Below are 25,491 nucleotides of genomic sequence, written 5' to 3' on the forward strand. Positions count from 1 at the left end.
AAAAACTAAAGAAAAGGAATTTTTACATTCCTTAGTAGAAAAAAACAATAATAGTAAAAGTTAACAGTGTTAGTAATGAAGTCTTGTGTAAAGGTGTATAGAAAATAAAATAAAATTAAAAGTAAAAAATATGAATAATTGTTAAGAATTAGATTTTTGGGCGGATTAAACACTAGATTTCGTAGGAGTAAGTAAGTAAATGTATATAATAGCTGCTGCTAAAATTTGACTTTAATGGAAGACTCTTCAGCTGAGGAGGAATATCACTCCAATACTTCGTCGTATTCAAAATTACCTGGAATGACATCTGGTTCTATAAACTGATGGTACGCGACCAAAAGTCTCTTATTAAGTGCCCTGTAAACGATCAAATTTGCTTGACAAATTTGTTTGTCAAACTTCACGTTTTCATCAAACAATAGCTTAAACGATCAAACCAAATATCCAAATTTGTTAACTTTCTAGTAGATTCGGGTTTCTCCTTTCGTGACGTGACGTCGCCGTGCCGAGCGCTTACAATGAGTAATTCAGATGACGCATTTTTTTTTTTTCATTTTCGCGCATTTTCCATAACATCGGCATATCACGATAAACAGATATGAAATGCAACGTAAATTCTTTGTTCGTAATATTGCCACTCATATCGACAATGAGCGTAGCGTCCTCCATGATGTCAATACAACGAGTGAGATCTTGTTTGACAAACCCGACATCAATCCAGATTTTCATCAAACACGACAAACACGTAGATTGTTTGACAAACGCCTCAAACACAGCAGTACACTATCGAATAATTTGACAAACACGTAAAATTTGACAAACAATTTGATGGTTTATAGAGCACTTTACGCTCTGTTACGGAATACAAAATGGGGAATTTCCGTGGAGGGTGACAGCTCCATACAAATATTTTGTAAATTGTATAGGGTATGGTTTGTTTCTAAATCTTTTCGCCCGTATGCCTTGGGTTTCAGAACTGGCAAAAAATACATTTAGAAGAATTAATATTTTTAACGAGGTACACAAGTGGTCTTTGTGATATATGAATAAATTACATTTTGATTTAAACTGGTTTCGATAGGATTTTTGCATTGTACATTTTATGAAACCTTATCTAGATATATATATCGGTGATAAGTGAGTCATTATGTCATTGATTCTTAAATCGTGATGCGGTGTATCGCGTGTTCTTAATACATTGTAATTTGCACTGCGGTAATTGTACCTATTTGAGGCTTTCACTTTTTGCACTGAACGTAATTACTAATGTGACTTAACCAGTCTAGACGATGGGGTCTATTCTAATCCATAGACACTCATTTTGATTTGGTCATTTACAGTTGTGGAACAGTTCTTTTTGTTCACTTTCGCTCATACAATATCAATAAGGATGGGAATAGTTAAGATCAATCAAGCATTTAATCTGTGGTATCTGAGTGAAAGATTATTAATAAAAAAAGTCTTATGGTTAGTATAATAAAGCGAAAAGTATAGTTATATACTTACACAAAACATTTTATTCTTCTTCGATGTTTACAATATATTACATTGTATAGCCCACAATAGACACAGTATTGGCCTAGCGGCTTCAGCGTGCGGCTCTCATCCCTGAGGTCTAAGGTTCGATCCCGACCAATGGACTGTCTATGTGCGCATTTAAAATTCGCTCGAACGGTGTAAGAAAAAGTCGTGAGGAAACCGGATTGCCTTAGACCCAAAAAGTCGTTAGTGTCAGGCACAGAGAAATCCCAGAGTTAAAAAGGTTGTAGCGCCACTGATTTATTTTTAGATAGTTTAAACATAACTTTATGATAGCTACTGCTGAAAGCGACCAAACATTTAGGGATCTCGTAATAGGATATGCCTATTGGAATTCGAAAAGTCAAAATTTGGTTCAGAATTCTCACGATATGGGATTAATCGATGTATTCCCACATTTATTAGAATCGTTGGACAATACTTAAAGCTTGTCACGTAGAATCAAAGTCGCCGACAACGTGTTCGGTTTTTACTTTCATAAATTAATGGGAGCAGGAAAATTATAGAATATTAATTATAACATTCCTCTAAGCTAGGGAATTCATATATTTGTACTGGAGCATAAGTAACTAAAGGTTACATTCTTTGGGAAACCATTTATTTATTTACTTCGTAAACACAACATATCTTCTATGAGTTAGAGGTTTGTACTAAGATTTATGTAAGAAATTTTTATATATTACTAGCTGTCCAAGCAAACGTCGTTATGCCTATATGTATGTTATTTCTAGGAAATATTTTTTAAGTTCAATAAAAATAACTATCTACTATAATAAAAAAATAGTTGATCATAGAGAGTAGATAAAAATTAAGAGTTGTATGTTTTTATATCATAAAAATATAAAAACAAAAAATGTTGTCTAAAAAATAAAAATAATTTTTACACACGGGGTTATTACACCCCTTATCACTTAGGGGTTTGAAATATAGATAGTAGCCGATTTTCAGACTTACTGAATATGGATAAAAAAATCATAAGAATCGGTCGAGCCGTTTCTAAGGAGTATGGGAACGAAAATTGTGACACGAGAATTTTATATATTAGAACATAGAATAGTGATTCTAATCGAACAATCCAGTGGCGCTACAAACCTTGGCCTCAGATTGCATCCGTTTCTGAGACCACTTTTATTTCATAGACAAGTAGGTGATCAGCTTTCTATCTGACACATATCGTCGATGCGTCACTATGTTTTCCTTCATCACTACGAGCGAGTGTTAGATGCTCACATGGAAAGTCCATTGGTGTACCGACGGGGATCGAACCTACGACCTCAGGGATGATAGTCGCACAAGGAAATAGTGTAAATAAGTCTTCATTTATCATTAAATTAGGAAGTAATTTTTAGGTTCCTTCTTAAGTTTTTTCATACTTAAATCTGGCCAAGTTACGTGAGGAGATATATCCGGCTTGTTAATACAAACGTAAAGAGACCAGCTTCACATTGTATATTGAGGTTAGAATTTCAAGCACGCTGTCACTGCGATAAATTCTATCCATTTTGCATAGTCAAATTAATTACAATAAACAAATTGCCCAATCCGTTGATGTGGTTGAGGTCAAACGACCAAGCTTCGGTTTACGCATTACGCAAAATTATGCGTAGGTAATTTGTATTGTCAACCTACGATCACATTATTTTCATCTTTCTATATAAATAAAAATTATATAATATGTTGCTACGCGCAAAACTCGAAGATGTCTGTACCAATTCGCGTATTTTTTTTTAAATTTCCTGAGGCGCATGAGGGTTAATTTATGTCTCGAACTCTGAGGAAGGTAAATTAAAACAAAATACAAATTTAGTTTTATTTAGTACTACGGTTTTTATTAAAGAAAAGGGAACAGTAATGTTATAGGGTAGCATAGCAAAATATTAAATATGATGGTATGTAGCTACTAAAAGGGTAAGCTAAATAAAATCATATTAAGGTGAAACGAAGTACGAAGCTAGTATTGGTATGCAAACCAATTATTATATTAATTTGATTTAGAACATATAACTAACTTGGTGGCTGGAAAGCATGTAAAGGTAAACAAACATTTATTTAACGTCATCTAAAATATGATAAGTTCAGGTACGAACTAGCAAACGTATATCATATCGCACAAATATTCGAAAAATATAGTATATCATCCTCCGTTGTATTTGGCGAGGTAGACTCAGAACATTGATGGCAACCGGCAAGCCTTTGCGTAGCTTTAATTATAACATTTTCATTATTATTCTACAATTAAATTATTACTGTTAATTAAGGCTTTGTTATTAAAGTTGTAAAATAATACCTGTAAAATTCCCAATAGTGGGAAATTATTCTGCATCTTCGGAGCTATTATTGCTAAAACGCGTGTGGTGCGGTCTTACAAGATTGTTAAGAATTCAGTGTCTTACCAAACGGCTTCACTATGTATTACTTATAAATCACACTGTCTTAACCATAGTGTTCTCTTTAACTATTTAATAGTGTTAAGGTGATGAAAATAGACATCAGCGGTTTAAGGTTATATCACAGGTTAGCTAAAAAGCTCTAATATCCTAGAGCTTTGAATAATTGTTTTCCAAATTCTTGATACACGTGTAGTAGCGGGAAGGTATCTTTGATCTCCGCCGGTGGCACAATAAATCGTGTTCTAAGTGACAAATCGTCGAACGTATTCATTGAAGTTTCTCAGAACTACGCAGTTTCGGGGAGTCTAATCGATTTTTTTTTTCGTTAATTTACGTTTTATTTTGTACTGTGCTCGCTTAATTGGTCTTATTTATGTGCTTAACGTGATTTATTGTGTCACTCGATTGTTAATCACTGGATTTATATTTTAACAACATATTTGTTAGTATATATTTTACAAAAAAATCAATTAAACGTTTAATAATACAATATTATATGCATAGTCCACTATTAGGACAATAAATATCCAATAATACAGCTGACAAAAGGGACTATTCTCCCGTGTACATTATATATGAATTCAAGTCAAACTAGGATGTAATTTTACAGTATTTTTATCCATGAAACTGATATCCTACAATCAAAATTACAATGTCCACTCATAAAGCTATAATATCGGCAAATCTGGTCCCAATCCGGTCAAGAAAGCGTTTCTTTTGATCTGAGTCAATAGTTGCGACATCGAATCGTGCTGTATCGATTGGTAACAATCGTGATTCACCGATTCTTGTCGCCAAAGCCTTCCGGTGAAATTATTATTTATCACATTGGTTTTGTGAACGCTGTTTCTGTATGAAAAAAAGGAAAATTTGACCCGACATGTTCTGGATTGTTTTAAGACAATAGTGCCAGAACCGCAAATCATGGATTCAGATTTCTGTATGTTTCCTTTGTCTTCTAAGATAGCCTTCGTGTCACAGTGCCCTCTCAATATTTAACTTTTTATTTATTTATTAAGGAAACTAAACAGATACATCTATATACAGTAACAATAAAATAAAAGTAAAACATAAATTAACACATTGGACATATCCACAAAAAGTTTCACTGATAAAAAAATATAATACAAAGTAAAACAAGACAAAACATGACAGCAATCTTTTTAAATTAGGAGAACGACAAACAAACTAGTAGGTATATAAAAACAAGGAAGATAAAAGGCTTAAGACATTAAGAGTTTTAACTTATTCTTAAATGAAGCAGTAGAGGAGTGCGAAAAAGGGTCGATGTTAGTGGTATCCAAGGTAGAACACATCCTGTGAAGAGGCTCACGGAACCCAATGTTGGTACTGGGAGTTAAAACTACATCGTATGAGCAGGTATTCATTGCATCGGTCTCGCGCAGCAGATTCTGTACTGTAAAAAAATCAGGAACTACATGAACCAATAAAATAGGTTATTATTATTAGGATAATGTAAACATATTATTAGCGTTAAAATAACAATATGTCTGTTATGACTGCGCCTTATTACCAAGTTTTATACAAACATGTTGTTTTCACAACTTCAGCACAACGACCCGAATGGTATTTTCTATAGAAATATTGGAAGGACTCACAACATTTGGTTGCAGATATATAACAAGCAACACAACATATTACGGTTGCTAAAGGATTGAAACCTTGTGAATACAATTTATAACTGATTTATTCATTACTGACCTGCGGGTCAATCAAAATTCAAGATACTGATTTAATTTACACAGTATTTTAGTTTTAAATCTTATATTATCAACGCACATACTAATATTAATTGTTTGTTTAAACTGTAAGTGAAACTATTATTTGTTTTGCAAGACTAATTATTATAATTCTTAATATTAATAAAAACATTCGACTAGTAAATAGAACTGGTTCTCATTAATCTAATAGAAATTCTTGACCTACAATTAAAGCTTAAACTTAAAACAAATCGAAAAAAAACAGCAATGTTTTTTCGTTTCGTTCAAGTTAGCAATAGAGCAGCAGGAGTGTGTAGTGTTGGCCAAGTGGCTTCAGTGTACAACTCTCATCCCTGAGGTCGTAGATTCGATCCCCGACTGTGCAATGGCCTTTCTTTCTATGTGCGCATTTAACATTCGCTCGAATGGTGTAGGAAAGCATCGTGAGGAAACCAACATATAGACACAGGAGGCTGATCACCTACTTGCCTTTTAGATTAAAAAATGATCATGAAACTGTTGAAATGGTTAGGCTTATTTTTATTTTTAAACGGGCAGGAGGCTCATCTGATGTTAAGTGATACATGACCATGGACACTCACATTGACAGAAGGCTCGCAAGTGCGTTGCGGGCCTTATACGAATTGGTAAGTACTCTCTTTTCTTGAAGGACCCTATGTAGAATTGGTTCGGAAATACTTCAGTGGGAAGCTGCTTCCACATAGAAAAGTGATAAACTATTGAATTTTTTCAGTTAGGTAACATGTTTATAATAGCAGCGAATGCACTTTTCAATCCAAAGTCTCGTTGGAAACTACCTCATTTAATAAACGAAGCACAATCAACTGAGCCGTGACGTCGTGGAGTATTCGAAAATGTTGACTCTCCCTGACACATGTTCGTGGATGATTTAGATATGTATATCGCGGGAATAAATGCAGTTTCTATTGTTTGTGTAACCGATACTTCTTACAATAACAGCGAATATATTTTAACACCTCGATATTTCTGACTTGAACTTGTATGGAAGGTTAAACTTTATTGCTAAGGAGGGAATTCAAAGTATTAAAAACCTATTACAGTGTTATTGTTTAACATAAGAATGTTACTTTTAGTTTAAGAAGTTTATAAATTTAATTCGTTTTAATGTTGCTTTCCTTTTATTTTATTCACAATATTATAACGTTAATATTTACGTTCCATAAATATAAAAATATGATTTGTGTCTTTTTATGCATTCGTCGGTGGTTTTTTTTTTAAACTGGTGCCCAAGGTACAATAAACACAAAAGAGGAAAACAATTTAGTAGGTGAATTGACTAGATTAAGGAAACAGCAGGGTGTACGTTGCAGAGAGACGCACAGTGCTGACGGAAATGTCTCAAATAAAAGGCTCATCGTTATATTATGATGATATGGTAAAAGTGTTTTGGGGAAGGAACAGGTGTTTTTCATTATTTTCTAAAATTTTCACTTTATTTATATTAAATAAATAAATCCAGAAAGCCTCGAAGGTGCGAATATAATCCATTATCAGTGCTGCCAGATACAGTCGACACTTCGACGAGAGATAAGCGGCGCTGTGTGGCAAGCCGACTGGCTATACTCGTTATCTTTTATTTAATTACAACAATGAGGTTTTTTAATAATTAAGGATCATCGATACATAATATACAGCTTAAATCGCTAGTAAAACATAACTATTAATATATTATGTCTGATGAAGTCCGTATGAGTAAAACTGTAAAAATTTCATACTTTTAGATCTTTTCATTCCCCTGAAGTCATTATGAAATCAACGAATATAAACACTCACCAAAGGCCGGCAACGCACTCGTGAGTCCTCTGGCATTGAGAGTGTCCATGGGCGACAGTACCACTTAACATCAGCATCCTTCCCGTCCCGAGGTACTATAAAAAAAAGAAAAAATATTATGAAGCTTTTTGCGATAGCCGTGTATATAGATAATCGTACACTAGGATACAAATTAATTTACGCTAGAATTGCATAAACAGGTGTCTTCACTTTTCAATTTAGCAATGAACAAAATTTACGTAATTATTTTTGAAAAAATACTGATATTTTTACTTAATTTAAAGTAACTAATTGAAATCTAACTCTTGTCTTTGGTATACGATGTGTTAACCGCCTACTGAGTTCATACTGGCATAGACAAGACACTTGGGTGACGACACGTTACGACACAAACACTATGTTCCATGTCTGACACACATTTCCGCGACACAAATCAAGAGAATCGCTATAACATTAAATCATCGAACTTGTAAGCTGTTCGGAGGTGGCTACCGGCGCATAACTCATAATATCAGCAGCTGTTCATATCTGACCAACCGAGCAACTCATACTTGTTACAGTTGTGAATATAATGTTTACACGTATCAAATGTCCTACCTTTTATATATATAGTTGTTGGTTAGGTTAGTTAGTGGTTAGTGGGTTAGTTGTTCTTTTAGAGACTTGTAAAATTAATTAAAATTGTATAATCTAAAAGATTTGCTGATGCGAGAGTACCGCCTCTTCTGGTGTCCCTGGTGTCTACAAGTGTATCCAATGGCATTTAAAAAAAGTGCGTGCGTACAAAGTACACATGTCAGAAGTAAAACTTCTTAGGCAAACTAATTTTTAACTCTTGTTCCTATTTATACAAATCTTGAGATTTCCGAGACTTAGAGGGAAGATATGTTAAGATTATGTTAGGAAGTTAATTGTCATTAAAATATTAAAAGTGTCTAAAATTAAAAAAAATATAAATTAAATTTATTAAATTTATTTCTTCAATAATAAAAACACGTGGTATTTTAATTTACAATTCCTCATTTGAGATTTCAATTATTTTGCATAAAATACTAATATTTCATAAATTCTCTTTATGAAATTTTAATTTTAAAAATATAATTTCTATAAGGTAATTCACCCTTCCTACTTCTCTTAATCGGTCTCGATCACTTTATCCCTTTTCTTCGAAAAAAACGCTGCGCATCTTCGTGACGTTCCGTAAAAATTTTCGAAAAGAAGTTTCACTTCAATAAATGCAGTCTGTAGTTGGAACAATTCTTTCATTCTTTAATTTTTCTTTCAATTTCAACGTCACGATGTACATTCACTCCACTACATTACATTACTCATCTCCATTTAGTTCTTAATATGACCACGGAGCCATATTTTAGTATTATATAAAAATGTAATTTAAATAATTTACTGCGATAACTATTTGATTTTAAGTATTGATAGGCTAATAAGACTGCGTTAAACTATAGTTAACTATAACTATAGTTTAACACCTGTAAAGTCCTAGTTCGTATTAAACCTTAGCTAATGACATATAGGTATCACAGCCAAGTAATCTAAACTCTGAAATAAAATTATTCATCACAGCAAATGTAGGATTTATATTATGAAACATTTCAGTGAAATCGAACCAGCCACGATCGGGGTCGTTACTGATAATGGCCAAATCAGGCTTGAATTATGTTACACCCATTGTGCCTTTTAGCGTGACCCTAGGAATGATAACATGCATGACTCTACCGGTGTTGTAAATTGTTCTATCTAATGATATAGTAGAAGTTAAATAAGGTTGGTTTTGAACGAATTTTGTGAGGATTTTTCTGACGAGTATGTTTTATTTTGAGCAGTGTTGGTCTAGGCTTCAGCGTGAGACTCTTATACCGACCTGAGGTTGTAGGTTCGAACCCCGGCTGTGCACCAATGGACTTTCTTTCTATGTGCGCATTTAACATTTGCTCGAACGGTGAAGGAATACATCGTGAGGAAACCGACATGTCTTAGACCCATAAAGTCGACGGCGTGTGTCAGGCACTGGAGGCTGATCACCTACTTGTACTAGCTTTAAAAATGATCATGAAACAGATCCAGAAATCTGAGGCCAAGACCTAAAGAGGTTGTAGCGCCACTGATTTATTTTATTGTTTATCATGAATTTTATCATGTTAATTAAAGCGTTTCGCTTTATACTTAATAGGCTTTTGTGTATCTTAAATTTGAGTACTACTACTGGTAGAGAAGCTGCTTTAAGAATCAGCCGGAGCCTTAGCATTTTAACTAGACACATATTAAGGTGATCTTACTAATCTACATAAATTAAAAGTGAAATACAAAGAAAATGATAAAGCCTTTTTATTTCTTGCAAAAGAACAAAGTAAACTTAATCCTTTTTTAAATAACACTAAAGTTTTATTTTCTTTTTAAGAAAATAAATCACACTTATGTTATATATATTATTAACTAATTATTTTGCAAGTACCCTTCCGCAGGTGAAGGCCTTTACTATAGTTATTTACTTATATTCAAATTATACGTATATAGTATATCTGTGTCGTAATAAAAAAAGCTTAAAATGTTTCCTGGAACTAATCGCAGAATCTACACAGGTTAGAAAAACAAATGAAGAAGCATGCTCTTACAAATCTATTCACGAGCCAAGCGCAAGTAACAAAAGAGATATCTCCAAAGATAATGCAACGTGCAAACACTTATTTTTAAAACAAATACAATTTACAATTAAAACAACGTACAATAATCAGTCCTATTTTAAAGGAATAGAGTATATCTTACAATGACAGCATTTCAGGTAAATTGCAGGACCGTATTTAAACAATACTTACTTAAATATGAGGTACTCAAAACAATTTTGTTCTTTTACTTGCAAATCATTTGCTTAACCACGTTGAAGGGTTTACAAATTGAAGCTATACAAACAATTTGTTTTTGTGATTCTTTGTTGACTTCTTGTAGGATATTTCATGGTAAGTGCAGACTTAATATTTTGCATACGTTATTGTCTCGCACTCGCATAATATTAAAATAAATTGTCATGCTTAGGGTAGATAATTTTTATAGGCTATAGTTTCCATCCATTTATATCAACTGGAAACATTCCTGTTCATACGTGTTTCAAGTTTGAAATTGTATTCTTAGTACAAAAGGGAATTAGACTTAAATTAATCTATACTCTATGTGCATTAAAATTTATCTATAACTCTGTATTAAAATATAACCAATAAAATTAACATAAAGATAAGAACTGAAAGTGTTTTTAATTGCACATAAAATAACGATTAATCATTGTTCTACACAGCGGAACATAATCTAACCATATCACCCGTGACCATAGCGGTACTTTTATATTTATTATAATCGTCCCGTAAGTCGTAAAACAATAGATTGCGAAAGCTTCAGCCAAGTTCAATAGCAGCGTACGCGCATTACAGAAATAGGGACGCAGTGCAAGCTTCACGCGCACCCTGTCAGCACGCATGACAAAAGCCGACTGCCGCAAACCTTCCGACACTGTTCGATATTCGAGTTTTTATTTTTCATTAATTTAAATTTGACAGAACGTCACTGAATTTAATTTATAGTGTAAAAGCTTGTGATTTTAGTGAAATATATAGTGGTGTGTTGTGAAAGTGACTAAAATGTGTTTCGGGTTATGGACAGTCACGAGTTTGTTAACAGGTATTTATTTATTAGCAATACATATATCAATAATGACGAATCACAAGTGTACATTGTGTTACCTACGTGAATAAATGATTTTTGAATTTGAATTTTTGAATAAAAAAATATTTACGTAATAATTACAACAATTCGATTGTATTTTTCTGATTAATGTAATAGTTATTTTTGAGCATGTTTTATTATAAGTCGGGGTCTACGAGCCAAAGCTTACAAAAGTCACCAAATTAATCTGAATATATTATTTATAGTTTTGTAATCATATAATACGATTACAAATTATTTTTTATTTCATTTAATATGTTTGACGTTCACATTTTGAATTTTTTTATACTATGTGCAAACTAGATGGCAAGTTGAGACATAGTATTTAGGAACTTATTCATAAGAATATCTTGTTTTACGTGTATATACTCGAAACTAATAATACTTGTCCCTCGACTAATGCATTGGAATACCACGCCGCCAAAGCTCATTCAAATCGGAGATTATTTCTGGAAATCGCTAAACTATAGGATTTAAGGGGAGGCGTGGTTTCGAAAGATTTATCAATTGGGGTATTCTAAATACACTACTCTAGACAATTTTAAGAGAAATTGAAATAAATCACGGAGAATGTGCAGCCGCCCTCCGCTGAAATGTTGATGACTCGACACGGTAGCTGCGGTGCAAGTTATAGGATATATGCGTTTTTATTATTTGTTATATGTATTAACACAAATTTTTGTATTACACCAACAATAATTTGTATTACTCTGGTTTTACGACTGTGGGCATATCCTGAAAGAGTCACAAACACATAGGACAAATAGATTTTACAATTTATAACAAATATTATCACAGATTTACATAACGTAAAATAAAGTGAATAAGATAATAATAAGAATTCTTACTTATAAGTAAAACGTTATATATGTATAACAATTATACTAAAAGTATTTTATAAATAGAGAAAAAGAAAAAATAAAGCTTTTAAACACCGAAATTAAGCACAAATATAATTAAAATACATTTAACCCAGAAGTATAGTCAAAAAAAGTTAAAATAACTTTAGGTACTTACCACAAAACTCACATTATTGGACACGTAAAGAGTAACGTTAAGTTAAGTATAGTTTTTTTATAATATTTATCGGTTTTGGAATATATTGAGACGTTTTAATAAATATTTACATTATTTAAGAATTTATATGTCCTTTAGTAGACATTACTTACTTTTCCGACTCAAAATCAAAATACAAATTAATTATGTTGGTAACACAATGAGACATTCATTGTGCAGGAAAATAATTATAAAAAACGCATGTTTCTAAATTTGCATTTACTGCTACTATTCAAATCAAAGAGGTAGAACTGACGAGAAGAACTGCCAATTGTATAAATTAATTTCTGTTACGATTAAAATCTTTAATCTTAAACAGTATAATATCGTATCAGAGTAATATTAAAAAACAAGTCGCTTCTCCTCTTGGCTTGTAACGTTCAATTGAGGTGTAACTCAAGTTTGTGCGATGACAACGTAATGTTGTGTTTGACATATCGAAAGCACTTTCTTTTACTTGACAATATACATAATACACTAGTTTTACTACTGTAAGAACGATTTTTATTGGCTTGTTAGGATAACGCCTTCCATGCCTTAAATAAAGAATTATGCACCATGGTCTGAGTTTAAAAAAAATCGTAAGTCGCGAGTATGGGCTATGGGCGCTGTAACGTTTTGTTTCAAGGTTTTTATGCAATATATATTTGATACAGTACTTCGTCAAACAAATGGTATAGCTGCAATACTCATATATATTTCGGGGGATAGAAGCTCTTCAGATAAATCACGGAGACATGTTTAGTAGACGGGAAGTGAAATAACTGTACCAACATATTTAAAAATACTTGTTCGATTTTCCAATATACATATTCGTAATTAATTCAACGAAACAAATTCGAAGCAATAATCGAAACATGTCATCGATTATTGAATCGATCATTCGATCGGCTCGAATTACACATTCGCTCATTTCCACGCCCACGATATTAACATTTTCGTCGTTATTCGTCGATATCGAAAAATTTATTGTACACTGAGAGCAACTTAATAAAAATACATGAACCTCTTCGTTTTTATTTTACGGTTATTTTATTAGTTTAGTTGTTGAAAACAGGCTGTTTACTACTGTCATTCATTCCGCTAAGATAACTTAAAAACGAAAAAAGATATTTATTTATCTCGCTAGTTAAGATAGCTTATCTTTTTTAGATAATCTAGTTGTTTCTTCCACTACTCTAGACCATAGTGTTTGAAATACTAAAAAGCCGAAAGAAAGAATAGCGGGTTATTAAATAAATGAATAACAATTTATTTTTTATTTATTTCAGGACTCTCGGTCGCTTATAACTTTAACTCAAGTCAAGTCAAGTCAAATCATTTATTTCAATTAGACCACCTAAAATGGCACTTTTGAACGTCAAATGAAATATAAATATCCTAGATTTTAGTTGCCCCTTCCAAAAGGTTGTTTCACCACACTTCTTACTCTAAGAGAAACTCCACACTTCTTACTCTTTTAAAATAGGTTTACAATATTTTGTATACATTAGCTAAATAATTATATGTGAAGATAATGTACTCCTAGAATAAAATTACTAGGTATACTTAAAAAAGTAAGTATACACGTTCCTCACATATTTACAAATATCGTAGAATATTATACATTAAAGAGTAATTAAAATTAAAAAAAAAACACAATAAAACAGTGTGTGAGCTAATAATAAAAGAATTACATTTGGTAGTATTATAAAATAAAAATAACAAAAATATGTAAAGGCAACAAAATCTGCAAATTTATAAATCAAAGTTTAAAATGATTTCTTAAAAAATAAGTACATACGAACCCATATTTTCTAAGATATCTCAACCGGTGAGATGGTTATAGATGCAGAACGCCGCATGTGGCCATCGACTTGTACAGAATCAATTACAAGAACCTGACGATATAATTCATTAGATGGCGGAAATCATGTCTCCTGGTAGAGGTGTCACCTCACAAGGGCCACTGGGGCTATGATAGACCCGGTAGTTTTCAAGATATAGTCATACCTGTTTGTTTAAAGTAAGGCATTTTATTTGTGAACTGGCAGTAAATGTAAAATTAGAAGCATTAAATATGTATTTCTTTTTTGACGTTCATAAGTGTACATTGTGTTACCTATATGAATAACTGATTTTGACTATGACATTGTGTGAAATGTTTGATAAGTCTTATTAAAAGGATTCATATTTCTTAAGTTTTTTTTATTGAGTATGATAAAAAATTTATAAAATTTATTTTTATAAATCTATTAAAATTTCAATTTAGTGTATCAATATGTTTATATAGTTAAATCATTCCAGAAAGTTTTTAGGCAATTGTTATATCTAATATTATGACTTGGTTCCCTAAATTTTGTTCACGTGAAATCGTGTGAAAAGTTCAGCTGCCATAATTTGACATATTGAATAATTCAGACATTATAACGTTTAGTTTGTCCTTGATTTTAGATTTTAAAAACCCATATTTCTGCCGGTGAATAGATATTATACATTAACACTTTTCTACTACGATAACTACTTTCTTACAAACTATATTTAATAAATGTCTGTTAAAGCCTTCTTAAGGCTGTGTTTGACATAATCTTGTATTACAGGTCTATTGAATATTGACGGCTTCCTCTACGATCCGTTAATCTTCGTGCACTATTGGTCAACTTGAACTGGTTGAAATGGAAATAGCCAATGAATTTAAATGGTTTTCCATAACTTATTCTGTTGAGAAATGTAGTACAGCTTTTGGGAATGCAACGAGAATAAAATTTGTTGTCTTGTTATTTGTTATAAAGCTACAAATTATTATTATTATAATTCATTTTAAATCCATTTTTTTTTTCTTGAAAGTTTTGATCAATTATTTAGCTCAATTAAACGTAAATCCTCTTTGTTGCCATATTTATCATTTCGTAACCATGGTAACAAACATTACTGTTTTGAGTCCACGTCCAGCCCTGCGATTCTGTAACTCACTTCACGAACTCACACAGCGGTTTTCGCATCGGCGGTCGCTCTCAAATCAGTCGTGAAGCAGTCATTTTATGATTTGGCATTCTGAAAAGGTGGGAGCTTGTACTTTATTGTTTATCAGAATGCCAAATCATAAAATTACTGCTTCACGACTGATTTGAGAGCGACCGCCGATGCGAAAACCGCTGTGTGAGTTCGTGAAGTGAGTTACAGAATCGCAGGGCAGAATACCAGTGAATAAGTTTACGGTAATTGCTAGGTTAGTAACGGCACGAACACAAGATATATTCCATCCCTTGACATCGTCAAACTAACGAATTAAACTTAAATAGAAAGGAGAAGGATTTGCATTATCACAACCATTGATTAAGCGCGGTCAAGTTGATATAAGCGATCGTCCACACCTCGTAATTCGTACCCGCAAATTGCCAGCTTCGATACAGCCGTACATCTTGTACCTTGCTAACTACTCGTAAGTTGTCAGGCTGTAAATTAAATGATTGTATAACGTGCTCCTGCGCATATAAAAGGTCGATGGCATATAATATTTTGTTGTGTTTTAAAAACACGGTAATTATGTATTATAAAAAGGAAAGCGACAGTTTTATTTTATCAAAATTTATCGAAACTACAATGATTTCATTGATTTGTGTAGCTGTTGATTCCATACAATATAAATTGTACTACTTTTTGGGCTGGTGGTAAAAAACATTACTAAGTATAGTATTTTTATTTCTGTAAATATGTTCAAAAATTTTTGTGAATAATTTGTATGAATTTAAATTTTAACAAATTTTTAAATATTTTTTAAAACAATTTTTTTTTATTGCAGACTATCAAAGTAATATTAAAAAACAAGTCGCGTAGTCATGTCAGACAATTTAACGAAATCCTACCCCATATTATCACTTAATTATTTAAATACCATGTGGCTTTACGAATTTCTTAGACAAATAAATACATTTATAACTTTTTCCAATTGTGTCTAAAAATTGGTTTTTGTTACCCTTTTTGTCAAACTGTGCCAGTATCAACACCCCACAGACAAATTTGCATAATTTATAAACATTTTTCAAAATCCGATCTCGATTCGCCGAAGTTTCTAATGCATAAATCACTTTTACCATAAATAAAAGAGATTTTACCTTCAACCTCTGGCCGGAACAATAAATAGCTTTTTTGTTTTAACATTGTTTACTTAGTAACAGGAGCGTGTGGGGTCTTTATTTGCGTAGAATTTGTATAGTCTCAGGCGATTGTGACCTTTATACATATGTACAAAATTGTCATAATAATTTTATCGTATCTAGACTTTTTATCAAATGTGAAGTTGTCAAGAGGTTCTCCGTTCTTAAAAGGATATCAGTGTTAGAATTAGCAAATAATTTTACTGTAAGAGAGACTATGCCAGAACAAAGTTTATGAATGTTTACAATTCACGTTCCCGGCAATTTATGTTTTGCCATGCTTGATCAGACATGTTTCTTTATAATATGAAGAAAGAAGAACGAACAAATAATAATTTATTTAATTAAAATACTGAAGGTCTCTTCCTATGTGGAAGAGGAGAGTGAGCGGTAGATCCTCGAACTTGGAACGCAAGCTGCCACTGAACTTTCAGTATAAAAAAACAACAACATATATAAAAAACACTAAAACAAAAAAATATCTAATGTCATCATGGTTTTTTAGTTTTTTTATTATTAAACTGGTTAAGTTTTAGTTTTTTCCGGCAATAGTATTTACATATACTATTGGTACACGTCTATTGTCACGCCAGACATGTGCATACCAATAATGATATATGTATTTATATTTATAGGGAAATTTGAAAATCACAGCGGTATAAGTAATAACCCAATCCCCAATCTAACAGTAAAAACCTAAAAAAATTATATCGGGTCTGCTTAGTAGGATAGTGTGTGACAAGGGAGGGATAATTGTTATGGAGATCTGTTCTACTCTTCAATCATAGAAGTGCTTCTGACGCATTGAAAACCGGGGTTTGGTCTTCGGGCATCAAGATCATCGGTCGGAACCTTGTTTATTAGAAAGTTGAAAAATTACGTAATAGTGACCCAAAATTATACCCATTAATATCAATGGGGTAAGTGAAGTGAGTTTTTTCTCAATGACCATTTCCATTCTTCAATATGAGAGTATACATTTATTGATTATGTTTACTTAGACTAATGGTTAGAGGCAGACCAAGAAAAATGTCCTGTCGTTTTTTAAGAGCCAGTCTTGTTTTCTGAATATGAGAAGCACCTGATATGCTCATCACGAGAAGTGCATGGTTTTCGTATTATGGAGGATTCTAAATGATCACGTCAGTATATTATTGACGAATAAACCAATATTTATTTATTTACAGCAAAAATAAATTAACTTACATTAAAATAACTGTATAATTAACTAACTTACAAACAATTACTAAAAAAAATCTGATCAAAAATAAAACAATTTTCATCTCTCAGTCTTCCCAAATCTGTTACAAATATTTCCAGATCTTGTGTGAAACTGAGGAAATGGTTAAGTAGGGAGATCAGAAGCGGAATCGGTGACTGCTGGCGGAGTACACTTAGCTAGCAGGGCATGCCTCCGGGGTCTGCTATACTTTTCCTGGGACATACAGTCTAAGCAAAGGAATATGGATCTTATACATATCGTGTTACAAGTACTTAGTGCAAAGTACCAGGTTACCAATTTAATACTAACAAGCTTAGTAATATACCAAACCAAATATTACTAAGCGTGGTACGCCACAGTGACACACTGAAATATTCGCTCAACAAATTTCATATTTTATTATTTGCTTTCTTTGAACATAAATCAATCGGGCGGATAATGTTATTTGGTTAAAGTGCGACACACTACTTTGATTATGCCTTCCCTTAAGCCTTATTTCTATGTACATCTAACACTTTTTTATTCTTAGAAATAATAATTGTAAGAAGAATATTGTAAGGTGGGATCCAAATTAAGCTGTGTTTCGTTCAAAATGTAGATAGACTATGAATGGACCTTTGGACCCAAAAATCAAGGAAGCGGGTTAGATACCGAAAACTGATCATCCAAAAATAAATCAGTGGAGCTACAATCTTTTTAGGTCTGGGCCTCAGATTGCTGTATCTGTTTAATCTAATCATCATCAGCATCACAGAAGTGATCAGCCTCCTGTGCCGGATACACGTTGTCGACTTTTTGGGTCTAAGGCAAGCCGGTTTCCTCAAGATGTTTTCCATCACCTTTCGAACGAATGTTAAATGATCGAATCTACAACCAGGGATGAAAGTCGCCGAAGCTACTAAGCCAACACTGCTCTCTCTATCCATCAAAGCCAGAAAACTGAAGAAATGGTCTGACCCTAAATGTAAAAGCGGTTGTGCATTATTAAGTTTTCTAAATTTCGTAAATGCAAAATACCATAACGATAAAAAATGGTAATGGGATTACCATTTTTTAAACAATGCTGTCCGGAATTCTTACTTAGAATGGTTTTAATAGAGTGGTTTTGTTTCACTTATTGTTTTCTTAGAAAGCAAAGAATGGATCGTAATGGAACAATACTTACGATATCGCACACGCGACGGGTGCTACACACAAGGGCGAAATGAGAAGAGCTAAAATCCTTTGGTATGTTATATAGCTGCTCACTAAAGTACATACTTCTGAACCAATTCGACTTAGGGTTCTTCTAGAAAAGAGCGTACCAACTCTCCGGCTTCTGTTTGCCCCCTATTCTATAAAAAAAAACATACAACATTTTGGTAATACTGATTTGTCAATTAGCGAATTGATTATATAAACAATATTCTACATAAATATAATATCGCAAGGTGCTTGGATATAACCTTGTTAATATGATAGATAATTTTATTATATTGTCTGGACAGTCCATGGGCGGCTTCGAGATCTGCCCATCCTACTATACTGCCGAAAAAACTTAGAACGCTTAATGGCAAACATAGAGTATCATGGCTGGCGATTTAAAAATGCAGCAGAGAGGCTGGAAATTAGAAAATGCCGTTCGAAGCAGGATCAGGCCGCTAGTCAAAATGTAGCAATAGGTACCTTAGGTACAAATCATTTGACAACCAAACTAAGCTAATTCCATTACACGGTCGAGCTTGTCAAATAGATTACCAAAATTAATTTTCATTAGTCCCTTACGTCCTAATTTACAATACCGCGAGTGACTTCATTCAGATTAGATCATAAATCGCCAGAGGCCAGTAATTGATAATTTATCTGATTTATCGGCTGGCTTCTATTTCGTATCTTGATAGTCTAAGAGTGGGCACACGAAACGTACTCTCTTATTGACTTATTAACGTAACAAATAAATTACTTATCTTTTATGCAGATGTCACAATAAAAAATAAAAAATTTTAATGGTCGGGGCATATGGCAAGACGAACAGAAAATTGGAGCAATAAAGTAGTAAATTGGTGCACAAGGAACAATACATGCAAAAGAGGATGACAATGTAGAAGACGGATAGACCAGATTAAAGAAATTGGAGGTACATGGCGTCTGATACCCAACTGGAATGGCGGGACTTGGAGCAGGCCTTTGCCAAAAAAGGTACACAAAAGAATCATGAGATAATATAAATGTAAATTGTTTTAGGTATCTAAAATAAAAGACTTTAATTAATATTATAATGCAAATCGTCTAACTTTACTTATGACACTCGTCGACATATTATTATAATTATTATTATTATCTATTAGAAATAAAACATGTATTCTTAATTATATAGAATCCTCTGTTTAGATTTAAGGAAGAAACCTAAAATTAAATTATACTTTTATTATTAAAAATTTTTACAATGTACTTTTGCAGCGTCAGCCTTTATGGCGCGAAATATTTTTCTTTTAAATGGTAAATATAGGGAAATTCATTTACCTAAAAAATACAAAAGTTATATACTATCACGAAAGAAAAACAATTTTTACTAGCTCTTACGCTTCATTTGTCACGACTCAGTTCTTTATGAAAGAATTTTCTTTAAAAACTGGAAGTATCTGTTTCTTAACACCTTTCTCAATCGGCACAGTAGGTGCGTGTGTAATAAAGTCGTCATTATAACATTCCACGAGCAACATTATTATGAATCTTATCATATTTCAACATTGACACTGCATTGCCATTTATTTTCTTCTTTTTATCTTTAAAACATGATTGTTAACATAAATAATTGTGACTGCTGAAATATTATTAAATTTATGGAATTAATAATTTGAGTAATACTTATTCTTATATTTACGAATGCATAGCATTTTAATAAAATAATAATGAACCGAATTTATTACGCTACTAAGAGTATTCCGACTTTGCAAAACAGGACTTTTTTGTATGTTATGTTTGAAATAAACACGGCCTTTGTTCTCGTATATACTCAGGAATAATGTAGGGTCCCAATGGTGAAATAACTTTTGGAATGGGTTTGTGAGATTCTTCGTTACACACATACATATCTTTCCTCTTTATATACCTTGGAAAACATTTACATAACTACACGTAAATTTAGTATTACTCCCGTAAATATTAAACCTAATTAACCTAGCTAATAGAACAAACCCAACACTTTTTATTGATACAAAATGTACGTACCTAAGTTGAATTTTTCAGCCTATAAGGAATCAAAAAATGATATGTTAGAAGTCTTGTAACCGTCCATAGGAGAGAACAGAAACATTGTTGCATCTGTTTTGTTGACAATCAGACATCTCCCTATCAACCCAAAACAATTATTGCTCCACCATGAATTATTGTGTTAGGTTTCAATTGTCTTTCCTAAGGATACCTAATCGGTAAAACCGTCGACGATATCAGCGTCATTCTGTGTAAATGTTCTAGTAGTATTGTAAATGACAAAGAATTGTAAGTGGTCTCACTGATCATACCACAAATAAATATGTTCTTCCAAACATTTCAATAGAAAGTGCAATTAAGATATCGTCCATCATTAATTCCCTACTGTCGCCGTTCATTACTTCGCCGTGATTGATTGTCGCTTTTGTACTTATCTCATACGTTTAGTAATTGTCATCGAACAACGCTCTGTTATCTTTCTTCTAAATGTAAGCTTCAATAGGTTTTTGTAAGACACCGCTTAGATAGTTTTAAGTTGTGTATAGCCGACGGAGACTTTGACTAGTTAACTTTAGCACGATCGAACTGAATAGCTAAGCTAACATTTTGTTTTTGTTTTGAGAACTAGAGCAGCATTGTATTTGGAAATTGAGGGAAATGCAAATATTCGTGAATCAAAAAGGTGTCAGACTGTAAAAAGCAGCGTAAGCGACGCAAACTGTTAAAATGATAGACATTTAATATACCTATATGTAGAAAAAATTATATTAATTAATTATTCCTCCTTATTACTCCAGGTCGCCTATATCCTTTACAAGTTGTGTGGGGAAAATCCCAAAGATACCATAAGTAGTCTTAAAATAAAAGAATGTGTTTTTGTTACATTTGGTTTCAATTTCGTAGAACCAATAATATGGCGCCAACCCTGATCAAATACAACTGTTTATTTAGAGAAAGAAAAAATGGTCAAGTTCTTTCTTTTTCGAATGTACAGTTCGTTTGTTAAGTTTTTAGTATTCCTAGTGTATTAAGTGAGATAAATCTATTAAAAATGTAAGACAATCGTATACACTTTGTAACGTGGATAAATATATGTGGATACAAATTTACTTTTACTGTGTTTCTTTATTTACGTCCTCCTACAGCTATCTTGAATTATATACGAAAGAAGATTATATTTAACTAAGTAATACCTAATTCAGTTGTGTTGTGTGATGATGTGAAAATGAGAGTACTACTAAGAAATACTTTCAGTTATCTAATTAAAAAAAATATAGGTTTAGCATTTTGTGAGCGCATGTTCCTAAAGTTAAGTTATTTAATCAAAATTAGGTAAACAATTAACCAACTAACAAAGGTTAGGAAAATAGCCAACTCATGACCATGCACACTTTAATAATTTTCGGGAAAGTTAAATAATTTTGGCCTACTGGCTTCAAAGTGCGATTCTCATAAATAAGGTCGTAGGTTCGATCCCCGGTTGTGCACCAATGGACTATCTGTCTATGTGCGCATTAAACATTCGCCGAAACCGGCTTGCCTAAGACCCAAAAATTCATCAGCTTGCGAACGCTGATCGCCTACTTGCCTATTAGATGGACAAATGATCCTGAAACAGATACATAAATCTGACGCCCAGACCTGAAAAGGGTTGTGGCGTCACTGATTTTTTATTATTATTAATCTTACTACGCGTTAAAAATCGTTTGAACCGTGTAATTGTATTTCCTCAATGCTCTTGAAAGTAGTAAAACAACTTAATCGCTTCATTTGCACATATTGTATCTTGTACATACCGTACACGTCATGTACCACCTAGTTACATGACGTGTGACGAATGTAAACAGTAGTTATTATAAAATTTCTACTTGGGAAGTCCGTTTGAAGTCGTATCTCGACAGTAACGCGACACCTCGGTGATAGGCCATCGTGTAAACAGCGCTTGACGTTCAAAAATTGCACTTTTTCAATGACATGTGTTGACGTTGACAGTTTCTTTATTGTACTTATGATGGCAACATACATTTTGAATTTGGAATGTTTTTGTTCTTTTGTTTTGAGTCTGGACACATGTCTTACATCAAATAATGTGCTATACTCGCATATAAAGTTATTAACTTTTTTAACATCACATTTTCATACAATTATTTAATGTGTGGACGCATACCCAGAAATAGCAAAAAAGTTTTATTTCTCAATTTATTTATAATTTTGAATCGATATAATAATTCGATTGATCATTATAAAATCCCACGGAAAAATTGACGTGTTTTTTTTACTTGGTGACTTTAAAAAAATCACCAAGAAAGCTCTCAAGGGGAGCTTTCTAGCTTCAATTACTACATAACGGGGGGTATACGGACAGGACACTCACCTGGTGGGATGTGATAGACATGGATACTCTCATTGCCAGAAAGATCGCAAGTGCGTTGCTGGCCTTTTAAAGAATTGGTACGCTCTTTTCTTAAATGTTTAAGCCGAGTTGGTTCGGAAATACTTTAGTGGGATGCTGGTTCACACAAAATATATAAATATCATATTCTTAACCTCGGTTAGTTTAAAAGAAATTACAAATACATAAGTATACCCTAACTGCTATTGCAAATCGATATTTCAAAAGGTCATTCTGCTATCATAAAATTATGTTAGCCATTAAATAAAATCTTAATCACGATCTAAATTATATTTCTTCTGAACTGTTCTAAATTAGAACGACAGATTAAGTTAAAATTGCACAGTAGTTTAACTGGTGTTATTTTAATACGTTATCCAATTCATTAACCGCTCGTTAACTGCCGGTTAAATCACCGTATTCGCAACACACTTGTAGTCATCTGTCATGTGTTTTATTAAAGGCTTTGATTGTTAAGCATAGAACAGAAAGAGCCTTTACTATGTATTACATTGGTACAACAAAGTATTCGGGTGCGATTTTTAACTCGTTTGAACCCCGAATGCGCAATAGCAATTTCTAATTTCGAAAAAGGTATACTATAAGTTTCAGAGTCACGGCTTAGCTAAGCATAGCTAACGTATGTTAAACATAATACGTTTTTGACATACGAAAGTTACAACTTAGTGAGTTAACGATACCTAAGTCTTGATATTGAACTCCAAAGAGATAGAACCCAAATATCCATGATGCGGTATAGCTTGTTCAGGGTTCAATACCTTTGGCATTATAATTTTGTTTAAATTAAAGTGTATTACATTATTGTTCAAGAAATGTTGGTTAACTTAAATTGTTAATAAGGTAACAAATATATTTCAAACTGCATACTTTGTTTTATTTCGTTTTTCCTAAAAAATTCGTCTACACACAGTATTTTTTGCTGCGTTTTTTTTTATTACATTATACATTATACAATATTGAAAAATATTAATTTATTTAATGTAGACGCAGCTTTATATCGCCTAATGTGGTTTGCATTTAGTATGCAAATAAGTCCAAAAGTACGCAGTTACGAATTACCGAGAGTAAGCTAAAATATTACAGTAAATCTAGTTAATTTGTTAGTGCTTTACGCAATAATTTAGCTATAGACACGAGCTTAAAGTGCTTAAGAACGTATCTATTATGGGCATATGTTAACATATAGGTAATAAGTCATTCTATAATAATACCTACGTCGCAGTTTATATGTAAAGTACACAGATTTTTTAGGTAGCATTTCCTTAGATAGGAGTACTACACAACTGGTGTGCAACAAAATAAACTATTATATTATTTAGAAAGGTATATATAATAAAAAAATCTTACATATATTTAATTCCGAGATATTTATTTATAGAACAGGGGACAAACGGGAAGGAGGTTCATCTGATGTTAAGTGATACCGACGCCTATGGACTCTCTCAATGCCAGAGGGCTCGCGGGTGTGTTTCCGACTTTTGGTGTGTTGACGCATTGGTTCGGAAATACTTCAGTGGGTAGCTGGTTCCACTAGCGGTGGTGCGCGGCTGCCTTAAATAACGCTCAGTTGTGGAAACGACGGTCGTAGTCGAGGTGATACGGGAGGAATTTCGCATTCTGCCTCGACATCCGAGGAAACTCCACTGTAGGTATTAATCCGAACAACTCCTCTGGACATTCGCCATGGTAAATGCGGTAGAAGATCAGCCGCTTGGACTGGTCGTCGACGATTCGAATCTCTTCGTTGACAACTGTCAAATGGAAGGAGCTGGTACTCTGGAGTTCCCGCCCAGACGGAACTCCATGTGGGGCCCATTTTGCGTTAATATAAATATAAATATACCATATACGTATATTACAGCAAATAGAATTCAAATAAAGTATAAAATTTTAATTAAATTATGACAAAACAGCTTGATTAAATCTCTTATTTTAATAGCAATATGGTTTAAAATCGTTTGGATGAGTGGATATAGTTATAAGGCCAACAAACAATTTGTCGATAATTTTTACTGAGCCATTAATTCGACGCGACACTCGTATTTGCCACTTGAAAGCATTCGAGACCAATTTGTTATTGATTCATGGAAGACAATCAAAATATGTTTTATTGTCTGAATCAATGAGTGGTGTCTCTATGGAATGAACTATCTGAAACAGCGGGAATAACTTCCAACTTTGGAGTTTCAAATTAATTTCGATCTTGATTTGACTTCAATTCAAATACAAGTATTCAAATCGTGTGTGAATAAAAGTTAGAGCAATAATTACGATTGTT

The 25,491-nt window shown here is 32.8% G+C and overlaps 1 protein-coding gene across 2 annotated transcripts in view; it reads left to right on the forward strand.

Moving 5' to 3' along the window:
- LOC125050317 overlaps positions 1–25,491 on the forward strand; it is a 156,886-nt gene that overhangs the window by 66,790 nt on the left and 64,605 nt on the right. The window contains exon 1 of one of the 2 annotated variants that reach the window (XM_047650067.1): positions 10,916–11,149. The exons of the other annotated variant lie outside the window; for it this stretch is intronic. The gene's annotated coding sequence lies outside the window, so the exon portion shown is untranslated. Of the gene's footprint in view, positions 1–10,915; positions 11,150–25,491 lie in introns of those variants that run through there. 2 annotated transcript variants of the gene reach the window in all.

The sequence above is a fragment of the Pieris napi genome, chromosome 6 (genome assembly GCF_905475465.1).
Source record: "Pieris napi chromosome 6, ilPieNapi1.2, whole genome shotgun sequence".
Taxonomy (NCBI): domain Eukaryota; kingdom Metazoa; phylum Arthropoda; class Insecta; order Lepidoptera; family Pieridae; genus Pieris; species Pieris napi.